This window comes from Chionomys nivalis, chromosome 7, assembly GCF_950005125.1.
Source record: "Chionomys nivalis chromosome 7, mChiNiv1.1, whole genome shotgun sequence".
NCBI classification, from domain to species: domain Eukaryota; kingdom Metazoa; phylum Chordata; class Mammalia; order Rodentia; family Cricetidae; genus Chionomys; species Chionomys nivalis.
Window position 1 is genome coordinate 29845431 of NC_080092.1, and position 14290 is coordinate 29859720.

At 39.2% G+C, this 14290-nt stretch overlaps 1 protein-coding gene across 5 annotated transcripts in view; it reads right to left on the reverse strand.

Moving 5' to 3' along the window:
- The window catches only part of Sgcd (sarcoglycan delta), a 919076-nt gene that overhangs the window by 365179 nt on the left and 539607 nt on the right, over positions 1-14290 (reverse strand). Inside the window, exon 1 of one of the 5 annotated variants that reach the window (XM_057774536.1) lies at positions 12278-12301. The exons of the other annotated variants lie outside the window; for them this stretch is intronic. The gene's annotated coding sequence lies outside the window, so the exon portion shown is untranslated. Of the gene's footprint in view, positions 1-12277; positions 12302-14290 lie in introns of those variants that run through there. 5 annotated transcript variants of the gene reach the window in all.

The following is a 14290-nucleotide window of genomic DNA, read 5'->3' on the forward strand; positions in this document are numbered from 1 at the left end:
TGGTGCTTTGTTATTGCCAGAAGCCAGTAAATGTTTTAGTTCCAACAAATTTATTTGTAATAGAAAAAAAATCTTGTCTCCAAAGTGTAAGAGTTATCTATAATATACTTACAAGGTCTGATTTATAATTTGTTATGTAAGAATACATTAGACATTGGGGGTGCCATAAAATTTAAAGGTATATTAATGTAATCAAGGCTTCCAGCTATTTTCTTCTTTCCCTCCCTCCCTCCCTCCCTCATTCCTTCCTTCCTTCCTTCTTTTTTTTCATTTTTCTTTTTGTAGTCATGCAAAATGTGATGGGCCTGTTAGCTCTACTAATCAGGGATGGTTCAGGGCAAAGGCATTGGCTGGCAGTTTACTTGTTAACAGTGTTTGACTCTGCTGACCATCCTACTTCTCATTGTCTTTCATAAGGGAGGATATAGATGTATGTGGAAGAATATGCTCAAAATATAATATCTTCTTTAATATAACCCTTCTTTATGCAGTACCGGAAATTGAAACTAGGGTACCATGCACATCAGGTAAGCGCTTGCCTTCTTATCCACAGTCACAATCTTTTGAAAGATTAAAAAAAAAAAATGTCAGGATACAAAGTGAGTACAGTTCTGTTTAGTTATATATTTTGCATGGAAAAATCTGAGGCAAAGCATAGACCTTCCCTTCAGCTATGTTCTCTGCCCCTATCTTTTCCATAGGAAAAAAAAAAACCAAACTAAAGGCAAACTGAACTTCTAACCACACTGTAGACCAGTCACAGGTAGATTCTGGAACAGAGAGGCCTTCAGAAAGATGAAAACTGCCCCATGGAGCTTCTATCAACCTCCTAATTTAATAAGAGAGGCAGATAGCAAACACTCAAGCTGTTGAAACTCTAAGAATTAGAATTAGCTGCTGCCTGGAAGAAAGCATGAAGGGTCCCTAGCACAGAGAACAGAGGCAACCAACCCGCTCTGGTTACAGACGGCCAGTCTGACATAGTGAAAGCTAGGGTGAGAAAAAGAGAGAAACAGGTTTCCAAAGAGGTCACAGCAAGTTTCACATTGCTGAACGGCATGTTCAAGGCCTGGACGAGAGTGAGTTCAGAAAAGAGAAAGTACTGAGTCTATAGAAAAAAAGAGAGATGCCAGCATATGTACCACACAGCAACAATAGAGCTAGGAGCAAATGCAGAAATGCAAACTGCATATTATCATATTTGGTAATGAGTATGACGCAAATCAATAGAGGTGGGGTGTTTGGGTGATGCCTCAAGTCAAAATTTCTGGTAACATGGAAAAGCAAATCCGAATTACATAATTGTCCAACTCCTGATGAGTTTTTATAAATAGCAGGCAGAAGTTCCTGTACAGGCTCATTATAGTCTTCTGAGCTGATTATGGCATATGAACCATTTTGGATTATCTTGGCACATGCACAGCCTTCTATTAGCCATGTTAATTTTGTGCTTTCTGATTTAAAACTATTTGCTGTTAAGGGTTGCTTTCATTCAGCCACACAAACATTAGTCTTGGATTGTTAATATCTGGCACAACTTTGGAAAATTGTAACAAACTTGTTGCTTTGAGATTTGATGGAATAATCAACATTTTTTTTCCTCATAAAATTAATCCAGGAAAGTCAATGACTAACTACAGCCTAAGAATGACATTTTCCTGTAAAATGAATATTTGGGAATTCTACATTTAGCTTCCTGAGAGTTGGAATATAGAAATCGTAAACAGCTTCTATTGAAAATTAGACAGATGTGTGCATTTAAAAGAGCAGACATTTAAGAATGTCTCATCTAACTTTTAAAAGAGCAGACATTTAAGAATATCTCATCTAACTTTTAACCCCTCTCTCTTGAGACAACCACTTTACTGGACTTTTAAAAAAATTATTCCAGAAATGATAGATACATAGAGAGGCCATATTCAATATGTCCAATTATGTACCCGTATAACTTCTGATGAGTTTTTATAATATAATATAATCCAAAGCACACACATATTTGAATTTGCCTTTTCATACTAACGAGAGCTGGTTTCACATAGTCTTCTTAATTCAAGTTGTCACATTTATCTAATCAACAGAAACCATGCAGAAATCTGTTTATTTATATCTTTGAGATTGAATTTCAGATATACTCAGCTATTTAACTCTCACTCTCTGTGCCGACAAGTCTTGATATCCTGATCCCCTTAAGAACTGTGATTACAAACACAATCATAACACTTCCTTTCAAAATTATATCTTTAACAGCTGTACCATTTAAAATTATTTGGATGAAGGATATATATGTTCATTCATCTAAATCTGAAGAGATATGAAAACGGAGGCTATTCTGCATAATCTTCTTTCTCCTGGTTTTATTTAAACCGATACTTGGCAGTTTCTACACTGTGCAGACACCTGGCAACAAGACTGACTCTGTAACTCTCACAGAATTTGTGTCTCAGTGGAGGAAACAAAGAAATAGTCATGGTTAATATGGATCATCAATTTGATTTGGTTGAGAAAATTTAACAGATGAGTAAAACACAATTCTTGGTGTGTCTGTAGAAACTCATTTTCAGAATGGGTTCATTAAGGGGTGAAGTCCCACCCTGAATATGGGCAGCAGCATCTTATCCACTGGAGACAGGGAAGACAGGTATTATCCCCACTTCCCATTTTTCATGCCATTCTCCTCTGTCACCCTCTCCTTTCATCATGACAGAAACATCTGAAATCTTGAGTCCAAATAAAATCTTCCCTGCTTTTAAGTTACATCTGGAATCCCATCATAACAGAAAGTCTGATATGCAAATAAACATGTAACTTCATCTATCTATCTATCTATCATATATCTATCTATCATCTGTATCTGGTTATCAACCTCATGAAGGAAAAATGAAGCAGCAGCAAAGGATGATGTTTGGGGCTCTGCTTATGTTGAAGGGCTCTTCCAGTGGAAACACTTCATAATGGAGCACTTGGAGGGAAAAACATGAATGAACAAGCTAATACTCATAAGGAGATGTGGAGTAAATGGAACCAGCAAATTTGGAGCAAGGTCTTGGGCTGGATGCATTTGCCATGTGTGAAGGGTGTTTTCTAGACCATGGAAGGCCACAGACAGATTGAAAACAAGGGTGATACAGGCTGCTAAGAGGCTGTGCAGGCTTGTACAACATACCCTCTGCAGTCCAGCTCAGCTGTGATGCTGATTGCAACAGTAGCTACTGCAGAAGTAAGATGTAAGGGTAAGATGAGATGACTACATTGCTCGAGGCAAGTGGCTGTCAGAGATGAGGATGGAAGCTGTGGACCCCTCTGTGGACAGGTGATAAAGTCCAGACCTGTGCAGATGTAGGAAGGAGGGACAAGAATTGCTGTATGTGGAGACAATTGGGAAAACACAGCTAAAGGACCCCACTGTTGCCTGAGACAGGGCATGAGAAAGTTCAGGAGTCCAAGAGCAGGTAATGGTTCTGGCAAAGCATTATGGAAAATGAGAATGCCATTTCCCAGAGCAGAACATTGAGGAAGCATAGGCTCAGAGGAAAGATGGTGCATATCATAGACAAGGACAGAGGAGTAGGCAGTTACAGAAATGTGGAAATTAGTATACTCTCCAAAGTTCTGGTGTCACAGAGGCACCTGGAAACAGCTCTGGAATGTAAGCAGGAAACCAACTTCAGACACAAGAGGGCAAGTTTCCAACATATAAATATTAAGTACTATGTACAAATAACTTGCATTTAAACGTGAAGTACTTTTTTCTAATGAACCAGAAGATTGTTGAGTATCTTTATGTATCATTTATCACCATTCTAGAGAGGGGAACTGTAAAATGCCACTGGAATTTATTTAGACAGAACAGTATCTGTGATATACATTAATACTAGTAACTATCAGGCATATGAGTGTGTCCATTCCTGACAATTTTCAAGAAGTTAATAATTAGAACCATTTCATCAATGAAGAATGCAGGAATATTCTCAAGAAAGCCCAGTAGAATTTAGCTAGTTTTGGGACAAAGAGACCATGTGTTCTTTGTATCACATGCAGAGTGAGGCAAAGACCTAGCTTTTTCTGAGTACAAGATGAGTCACTTAGAATTACCATGAAGGTGTGTGGAATACATTGAAATGTTCATAATCATTGCCACCACCTTCTAAGTCCTGATTTTCCTTCAGGTCCTTCTGTGGCACTCTTTTGTGTATTTGGACTACATCAATGAGCAAAGATAAAGGCCTCTTCCATGGTCTCTTAGTAGATAAGAAGCAGTGATGGAGGAGGACAACCAACATAAAAATACAATAATATTTTATGAGTTGGAGAAACGATCAAGGGATAGGGTAGCCTCATAAATGTCGTATTTGAGCAAAGATGTTAAAGAATATCAAGAACTGTTGAAGAGCTGGTTCATAAAGAAATCAGACTTCATCTAGATGAGATAGTCAATATTGCAAGTTGAGGACCAGAGATGAATGTGTGAGAGCACTCTTGAACAGAAGTCATCAAAAGCCTGATTGCAGATGTAATTCTGTCATCTGCATAAGAAAAGGAAGCTGTGTCCATCTACCATAGTCACTGTCTTGGGAATCCTTTCAACTCATCAGGTACCCAGCACTGCACTGGGCCAGTACTTTCTAAATCCTCATGAATATTTGTGACCAAAGTCAGATGAGGACAGTCCCAGCTAAGGTCCCAGGGCTTTCCTATGGCTCAAGAACCAGGCTGTACCATAAGATAAAGATGAGCCAGACTCACACACTTCAAATCCAAAGGTGAAACCCAAAACTTGAAGGGTTTGTGGACAACATGAAGTCCCTAACAGAGAAGAAAAAGTACTTTCTGGGATGGGGCGGGGACACTGGGATGTGCAAGCACTTAATCCAGGTTACAGAGCAGCTACTAGTAAAAGTTGGCTAAGTAGAAAACAGTACGTTTCCCAGAAATTTCAGGCTTCAGTTTTTCCCATTTAAACTCTTGTTTCATTTCCCTGTCTTTAATCATTGTATACATACAAAGATGTCGTATGACAAAACTTTCAGCTATCTAATATAAAACATGTATAAATTGTAGCAAACACTTATATGTGTTCTCATATGCTATTGCTACTTCTAGACTTATATTTGTTTAGCTTTCCCTTTCTTAATTTTTATTTATTCTTCTCACATGCCATGTAACCTGAATGCAGCCTTCCCTCCTTCCACTCCTCCCAGTTTCCCCCAGCCCAGTCCTGTCGCCCAGAAAAGAGCAGTCCTTCCAGAGACATCAACCAAACAAGGCAAACCAAGTGGCCATCCAGTAGGAGGAAAAGGGTTCCAGGCAAGAGACAGATACACCCCACTCCCACTGTAAGGAGTCTCCCCCAAATACTAAGCCTCCCCACAAAACACCAAGCCAAAACCATAACATGTATGCAAAGGGTCTAATACAGACCCATGCAGGCTGTGTGATTGCTACTTCAGGCTCTGCCAGCCCCTAAGAACTGTGCTTAGCTGATTTCCTGGGCGTGCTCTCCCAGTGTCTTCAACTGTAGCCCAGGCTGAATTTAAATGAATGGTAATCCTCTTGTCCCATGTCCCCACAACTGGCTGTAAATGTGTATATTTGGGTCAGAAGAGATGTCTCAGTAGTTAAGAGCACTTGCAGCTTGCAGATGACCCAAAACAAGAAGCTTCCACTTGTAACTCCAATCCCAGGGGATCTGATAGCCTCTTGTGGTCTCAGTGGAAACTAACGTTGAAGGTATGTCCGTAAGCTCATATACACATAATAAAATCTTATTAAATTTGTGTATTTTATGATGTACTCTGCATCCATGTTATGAGTTGGTGTACATATTTACAAATGTATTTATGTCTATCAAGGTACAACTCACCCCCACTGAATATCTGCAGAGAGTAACTAGAGAGCTCAATGGGTTTTAGACATTTGTGCTTACTTGAAAATAAGATAGGACATATTTTGATCACTCTCAAAATACTTCTCACGTTCCTTTAAAAAATTTTTCTCTTTAAATTATGTGTGTTTGTATATATATATATATATATATACACACACACACACATACACACATACATACATACATACATATGTCAGGGTATTTGCTTGTGAGCACAGGTACCCATGTAAGCCTAAAAAGGATGTTGGAATGTTGGATCATCTAGAGCCACCTAACTAACATGAGTGTTTTTGGGAAATAATGTTAGGTCCTCTGTAAAAACAGTACTATTTAACTACTTAGCCATCTTAACTATTGAGCCATCGCTCCAGCCCTAGATACAGTGATTCATCTGATTTCTGCTACGTTTAAGCTTTTGACTCCAGCTGCCACTCTTGTGATAGCTTGTATGAACAATGTCTCGCTGCAAGCCTGCTGCTCTTATCTTGCAGAGTAAGTTTTGCATCTCTCTTCACTAAGATACTCAGCCCAACACCACTGTGTTCTTGGGGAGGGTTAAGCCACAGCTTAATGTTTCCTTGACTTCCATCCAGTGAATCCTACTTCAGGAGAACTGAGAAAGTTTCCTTTGACTCACTGTGTCCCAGAGTTCCACTGAGAAACCCTGCTGAGGGAAACAGAATTGAGCCATATAAATTCTCACTCATTTGTAGCACAGATGAGTGAAGGAGACATGTGCCACTCAAGGGAAGACGAGCTGCCCAGAACCCATCTGCCATAGAGTGTGACTATAACACATACCTTTTGTTTTAATGAGTCATCTAGACACTCCAATTTTCACGCTATGTTAGGATGTAGCTAAGTAAATGAATAGGGAAGTGGGAGAACTAAGCACAGCTACACACAATGGTGATTCCCTGCACTCTGGAGCCTACCCAGGTGATCAGCAGTTTGAGGCCAACCTGGGTTACAAAGTTAAGACCCAGTCTCAACAAAGTAAATCAAAATAAAAACACTTTGTGAGCCAAAATGAGTTTACAGACCAGCACATGGGTTATTGATTTGGGGATCCACAGTATGCGATATATTGTGGGCAGCTTTTTTACATAGAGGAGGAAGGCCACAGTCCTTTCTAAAGTGCACAGTTCATTTTGGAACTGATGTTTGTCATGGTATCTCCAAAATTATGCTGTCCAGACTTACGTGCACTCTGCTCCCTAGAGCAAGGCAGGTGATACCTATGATGAACAGGTACTCAACAAGAGAAAACCAAGTATAGGGGTGTGATGGTGACACTAAATAAAGAAGGAGAGGGACAAAGCTAGAAAGATCTTAACAAAAGAGAAGAGGGAAGACAGCCACAGGGACACCCTGGAATGGAAGAACAGTGCATCTCTGCCCCCAGACACTCTGTTCCTCAGCAATCTTCTCTCATGAAGTACATCATGCCCAGTCCACAATCCCCATCAGCATTTCTCCAGCAGGGCACTGTCTAAGGATCTGCTTGAAGGTGTCTCACCCTGCCGTGCTACTTATTAACTCTGAGCTCAGTGAAAGCAGAATCCGTGGCTGACCACTTCAACCTTGGCAAGTGGTAGCAGGGCCTCCAGGCATTCCAACACATCCTGTGGAAGTCAACTGATTCTGATCCTATCGGAGAAATTGGAAATGTGTTTTGCACAGAGGCAAAGTCCCTGCTCCCTGACAGTATCGTCTTTATCGGGGTATTGGGCTTGCCTTAATAGGCACCATTGCTTTCTTGGTTGAAACAAGAACAACAAAGCAATTATATCCACACCACCTACACACCCCCAGCATTAGTACAGCCATCAGCAGAGAGTCGCTAGCAAACCAATCTCACAGGATTTATACGCGAAGTGAACCGTGGTGACACAGTCCTCTGAATTCCGCAGGCCCAGCTGAGAGTCAGGTCAGGGGCCATAGCTTACAAGCTTTCCTTTAGAGGAGGTGGCTCACATTTGGCAACAGAAATCTGAAGCAATAATGAGGACAGTCACTTTTCCATGTGGCAGCAAAGGTGAAGTAATGGGGACAGTGAAATCTGCAGAGATATTCAGAGTGCATGTACCCAGAAAGAAAGCTGTGTAAGTCAAAGCAAAGCCTTCGCTGGTCATCTTGAGTCTTTATCATGATCCGGTTTATTTTATTCTTTCTCAGTTTGCTTGATGGTTAACATTACCTAACATTAACCATGTGCATGCCTAAACCTGTAAATGTGTACTTTGCATAGGGCTTCATGTTATGTTTATTCTGCATTCACAACACATTGTGAGGCAGATATTATCATAGTCAATTTAAAGACTAGGACATTGGAGCCTAGGGTGATAAAGCTGCATTAGGTCACAGACTCTGGAACCCAATGGAGCCTAGGCCCAATTCTCAGCCTTACTGCTCTTTTGCAAGTCATTTGGCAAGGTCATTTCATCTACTTTATTTTTTGTGCTTCCTCTCCCTGGAATCCACTCTCTTTCTTGCTTAGATGACTAGATTAAAATTCAGAGAAATATATTTTTGTCAATCAGAAGTTAACTAGAATATTATAGAAGAAGATAGAGATGATAGTATAAGAAAGAGTGGATGGAGAGATGGATAAAATACTTCAAGATATCCAGACTTGGAGAAACAGATGAAGAGATATTCTGAAAGTGGACAGCCTTTTTTGAAGAAATCTTAGGTTTTTGAGAAGCACAAAGAACCCGCAAAACATGGGCACAATTCTAAACCTAAGATCAGAGAAGAACAGAACTAAGCTCTTCTGGAGATCTCTACTGCCACTGTCGGTTTCACTTCCCAAACCTATTTCTATGCCAAGTCCCACCATCACCTTCATACATGGTTTCAGAGTCCATGAGGAAGACAATGGGCTCCACGGTGCACAGAAGTACACTGCACCCAAACAGAGGAAAACAGCCCCAAAACAGTCTTGGGGCAGAGTAAGTGAAACTATGACTCAAGACATCATGTCATGTCTTTCTGACATTTACCACCAAAGCCATACTAGTATTCCTGCAATAGGCAGAAATCAAAACAGTATTTCACAAGCACTGCTCTTGACCTTCAGTTTGACTTGGCTTGAACAGAATCCAAGGGGGAGGACTTTTTCAGAACTGAGAATTCTTCGACTCTCACTTCAGACTTAGTAGTTATTGAAAACTATGGGTATTAGTGACTTCTGGATTCATCTACTACTAAGACTCTCCTTATATTCTTCATCTAATATGGCTTCTAAAGTGTCACTAAGCATCACTACTGAGCCAGAACACATAAAGTATACCCGCAACCCATACCAGTTTCAAGAACCCAGAAGCTCTATCTCTGTACAGGATTGTCTACACTTCTTAGGCAAGCAATCTTTCTATGGTCTTAGGGCTTTTATGTCTTTACAATAGAGTTTATATCAGAATAAATGGTTCACTTGGGTTAAGAGTTCAAATGTATTTGATTCTTCTTCAAAAGTATTTGGTGCTTCTTCTTCTTCCTTCTCCTCCTCTTCCCTCCCCCTCTCCTTCTTCCTCTTCTCTTTTTGAATGTCAGGAACTTATGGCCCATACTATCTGTGACCTAACTTATCAACTTTCTATTTTCGGGTGCTAACAATACTTTGATTTATATCAATGGTCAAAAAACTCTTCACCTCAGCTTATAGTTTCTACCTGAGTTTCAGAGAGTGAGAAACTAGCCAAAGACAGTCCTTGAAGTATTACTCCATAGGACCAGTGCCTGACTAGAGAGCTTTTGACCCAGTTCTGTCTGTGTGCTGAGGCATCAGGGCAAGACTATAATAAAGGGCATTTCTTCCTGATTAAAGGAGTTAGGAGAATAAATAATTCCCCTTCATGCTCTATTACTGCTTCCCTCGCTTGGGCACAGCACTTAGAAATGAAAAGAGGATATAAAGCTTATGTGGAAATAGGGGAACCAATTCTTCCTGCCATAGTCCTGGTTTTATAAGTCTGATCTATAACCATACGTGTGAAAACAATCCTTTTAATACTTAGATTACTATAAGCAGGGTTTGAAGGATTGATGGCCAAATGCAATCTTCACTGACTCAGCTTTCAAACTTTCTTTTCCATTAAAACCTCCTGCAAAATTCCAACATACAGAATAAATTAATGCATCCAGACTTCACCAAAACAGAGTATTCCAAAGCCATTCCTTTCCAGATGCCTATAGGAGTGGTATAAAGCCAAACTTGTCAGGAACAGCCTCTCTTGTTAGTGTCTTCTGTTGGTAAAAATACAATTCCCTGATTTTGGGCCTTTAGATTCTCAAGCTTAGACCAGTACTACCTGGTGTGGGAAGACTTTCTGTGTATTGTTGCTTCTATTGATTAATGAATCAAGAAGCTGGCTTAGCTTGTGATAGGGCAGAGTAGAGCTAAGCAGGGAAAACTAAATTGAATGCTGGGAATAAGAAGGTGGAGAGAAGCCATGTAGTCCCACTGGAGATAGACCTTTCTGGTAAGCCACAGTCACATGGCAATATACAGATGAATAGAAATGTTTTAATTCAAGATGTAAGAGTTATTGAGAAATATGCATAAGCTAATAGGCCATTTAAATAATAGGTGATTTAAATAATATAGTTTCGGTGTGATTATTTCCAGGAGTCTGTGCAGCTGGGAAATGAACAAGTGGCCTCCTTACAACAAACTGGCATATCAATGTGTGCCAACTAAATCAACTTAAAACCTGAGAAAGCTTGAAAAGGAATTCTAGTCACAAAAAAACCATAGTTTAACACAGCTTATTGCTCTGTTTGTTAGAAGCAAGCAGAGGCACGATTCCTTTAAGAGATGTCTTTCTGATTCTGCAGTAGCGGGGGGGGGGGGGGAACACAGTTTTGAAAGGGCAGCTTCCTGGGTCATATTGCTAACATGAACCCTGACACTTTTGGGAGGTTCTGCTATAGAGCATTTAAATGTGATTTGTGAGCAGAGTGCTACAACTTGCTTAATGGCCACATAGACCTGCTGTGTGACTGAAAATGTTGCTGTGAGCATGGCTCATGCTAAACAGACATCTGCCCCACTATATTAGACTGGGCTGAGCCAAAAGGCAAAGAAGCCTTAGTCTTAGTAACAATGCTTAGCGGTTTAAGTTTTTTTTTTTTTTTTTTTTTTTTTGGTTTTTCGAGACAGGGTTTCTCTGTGGTTTTGGAGCCTGTCCTGGAACTAGCTCTTGTAGACCAGGCTGGTCTCGAACTCACAGAGATCCACCTGCCTCTGCCTCCCGAGTGCTGGGATTAAAGGCGTGCGCCACCACTGCCCGGCCAGCAGTTTAACATTTTAAGAAGCACTCCTGAACAGAAAAGGATTTCAGAAACACAATAGGACATAGTTAGACATAAACGACCTCCATAGGAGACACACTGTGTTTTAAAAAAATGTATGTAGGCTTGGGAGACAGAAAAAAAAAAAGAGTAAAAAGACAGTAAATGTAAAATAAAAGAGTACAAAATGTCAGATTAAAGGAGTAAAGATAATATTAAACTTGTAGAAAAATTAATAGTCAGAAAAAATAAGCCACATAAAGATGGGATATACACATAGAGTTATATTATTATGTTTTCTTTGAATTTTTTTGACTGTGAAGGAGCTAAGTACAGAGAGATATTGCAAGCGCTACTAAGCTAAACCAAACTATACATTTTAGAGGTATCTTGATTCCAAAATTTGTGTCTAAGGATTTGTTTCTTTGAAAAAGAAGTTCTGCCTTTGCTTCCACAGAAGATGAGAAACTGTGGATTAATTCCAGACTAATGTGACTGATTGACCAAGACTCTGTAAAATGTCTCCATGAATACCCCAAAAAGTACTTCACCCAACAAAAAGCAGGAAGCAGTTTGGAGAGAACTATGCCCAAATTCCCAAATATTGTTTATAAATGTTTGTTTACATTTAAAGGGGGATATGCTATAGAGTTTTGCATTGGTATGGATTTTGCTTTATTGATACAAATTAAAGGTCAATTTTATTTTATTTGATTAAGGTATTCTGTTTGTGTAGCTCATTTAAAAATGTAATGTATAATTAAGAAATATAGGTTAATAGATAGTCATCTATAATAGTCAAGCTTATAGTCATGTTAGTTAGGTTTTCTAGATATATAGAGATATATTTCAGTTAGATAGGTATTCTTTAACTCTTTCAAAGACTACAGAATATAGCATTTAAATGTTTAAAGAACATAGGTCTTTTCATGATAGTGAGACACATCCTGGCAGCACCAATCTATTTCAAGAGGAAGATGGGCATCAAAGAGGCTCCTCATAGAGTTTGTTAGTCATTTGGACAAGAATCTGCTCTTGCCTGGACTGCTTGGTGAACTGGACATGCAGAATCCACAGAGAAATGACTGGTGAACTTACCTAAAAAGGTGAGACAGTCCTTTGGAGTTCCTGTTTCATGAAAGGGACTGCCAGACATTCTGCAGGATACAGAAGAAAGTGACTGACAAACTGCCAATATAGGCAGAACTAGCTTTGAAATTTCTTGCTTTATGGATATTATGGGCCTGTAGGCTGAAGATGGATGCTCCAATGTTGCAGAAGAACTTTGGGTGACTGTCTAGGCAGTAAAATGTCTCTGTCAATTCTAGAGTTTTGGAAGTTGCTTACAATGCACTTTTTGTTAACTTAGGTAATATTATACGCTTCTGGAATCATTGACAAAGTTGAAGAATAGATAGTTATAGTTGTCCTTAGTTATGATAAAAGATTATATATATATATTAACTACAATTCTTTCTAAATACCTGTTTTGTTATATGTAATTTTACTAACCTTCCTTTTCATTTAAACAGAAAAGGGGACATAGTGTGGGAAGTCCTTCTTTATATGTATTGCTTTTATTAGTTAATGAATAAGGAAGTTGGCTTTGCCTGTAATAGGACAGAGTAGAGATAGGCAGGGAAAACTAAACTGAATACTGGGAGAAAGAAGGAAGAGTTGTAACAAGACTTGTAGCCCCACCAGAACATCCTCATGTTTCAGTAAGCTTTAGGTCTTAGACTGTGAGTTATACCCACCATTGGACCTCTTTCTCTGAATGATATCACCCCATTTCCTGGGGATGCAGCAGTAGATTAATGTCATGGTAGTTCTTGGCTTTCATAGTGTTGTGTGCTAATTTTCATAATAAATGTATCAATTGTCTATTTGTCTGTCTAGCATCTATCACTTATCTGTCCATCATCCTATCCATTACTAGGTATCTATCAGTTATGACTTATCTCCTTAACTGTTCCTTCTATGTATGTATCATCTAGCTATTCTAGCATCTGTTTATGATCTCTTTCTCAAATTCAGTCTCTGAATCTAGCTACCAACCCATTTCTCTACCATCTCTCTTGTATATCTCTGTTGATCATCTACTCGCATATTATATCTTCTTACTTAATCCTTCTATTTATTAATCTTCTGTCTGTGTTATCATCTATCATGAATCTATTCTATCAATCACCTATTCCCTTTCTCCATATCTGTGTTTCTGTAGCAGTCGATATGCCTATGTATCATTTCTATCTATGCATATATAATCTATCATCTATCTACCTACCTTCCTATCTACCTATCTACTTATCTACCTATTTATTATAATCAATTTTCTACATCTATACACCCACCTATTTATATTATAATCTATTTTCTACATCTATACACCTATTTATATTATAATCTATTTTTAATTCTCTTTATCTCCACATCACTCATGTCTTTGTCACCTGTCTTCCATCTACACTTTACCTATACCACAATCTTTTATCAATCCTGTATCTGTGCACAAAAAAAGAACCCTTTTCCCAATTTAAAAAAGCATACATAGCATAGTTTTCTCTTTCAAAACTTTGTTTTAATAAAGTAGGTCTAGCAGAGCCTGGAATAGCTTCATCCCAGTAACGACTTGCTCATGTCCACCACCTGGTCCCTTCACTCAATGCTCCTGCAGGAATAGCTCTGCAAGGAACAAATATGGGATAAAATAAGGCCTCAAGAGCCTGTTCTCTCCTGCTTAGGAAATCTGAGCCCTCTGGGTAATGCTATTCTTACAATACGTGCTTTCTGATTACTTCCAGAAGGCTCTGCAGGGCCGGCTGACCATAAGGTCTTCCCTCGTGAAGAAGGTAAACCAGCCTCGTGCACTGAGGCCATGGTTTACCTGCATGCGAAGGCAAGCAGAGTAGTGTCCGAAGGAGTCTAATAAGTGTGCTAATTTCCTGTGCAAAGATGTCCTCCATGATGCTCCATGTTCATTTTGCCCTGCTAAGACCTTATAGGATTTCTCCTTTATTTTCTTCCTCCCCACACCCTATTCAAATGTCAAGAGAATTCATGGTTTTCCTTGTTTGAAAAGAGAAACGATGGAGTTTCTTCCCAGTTTGG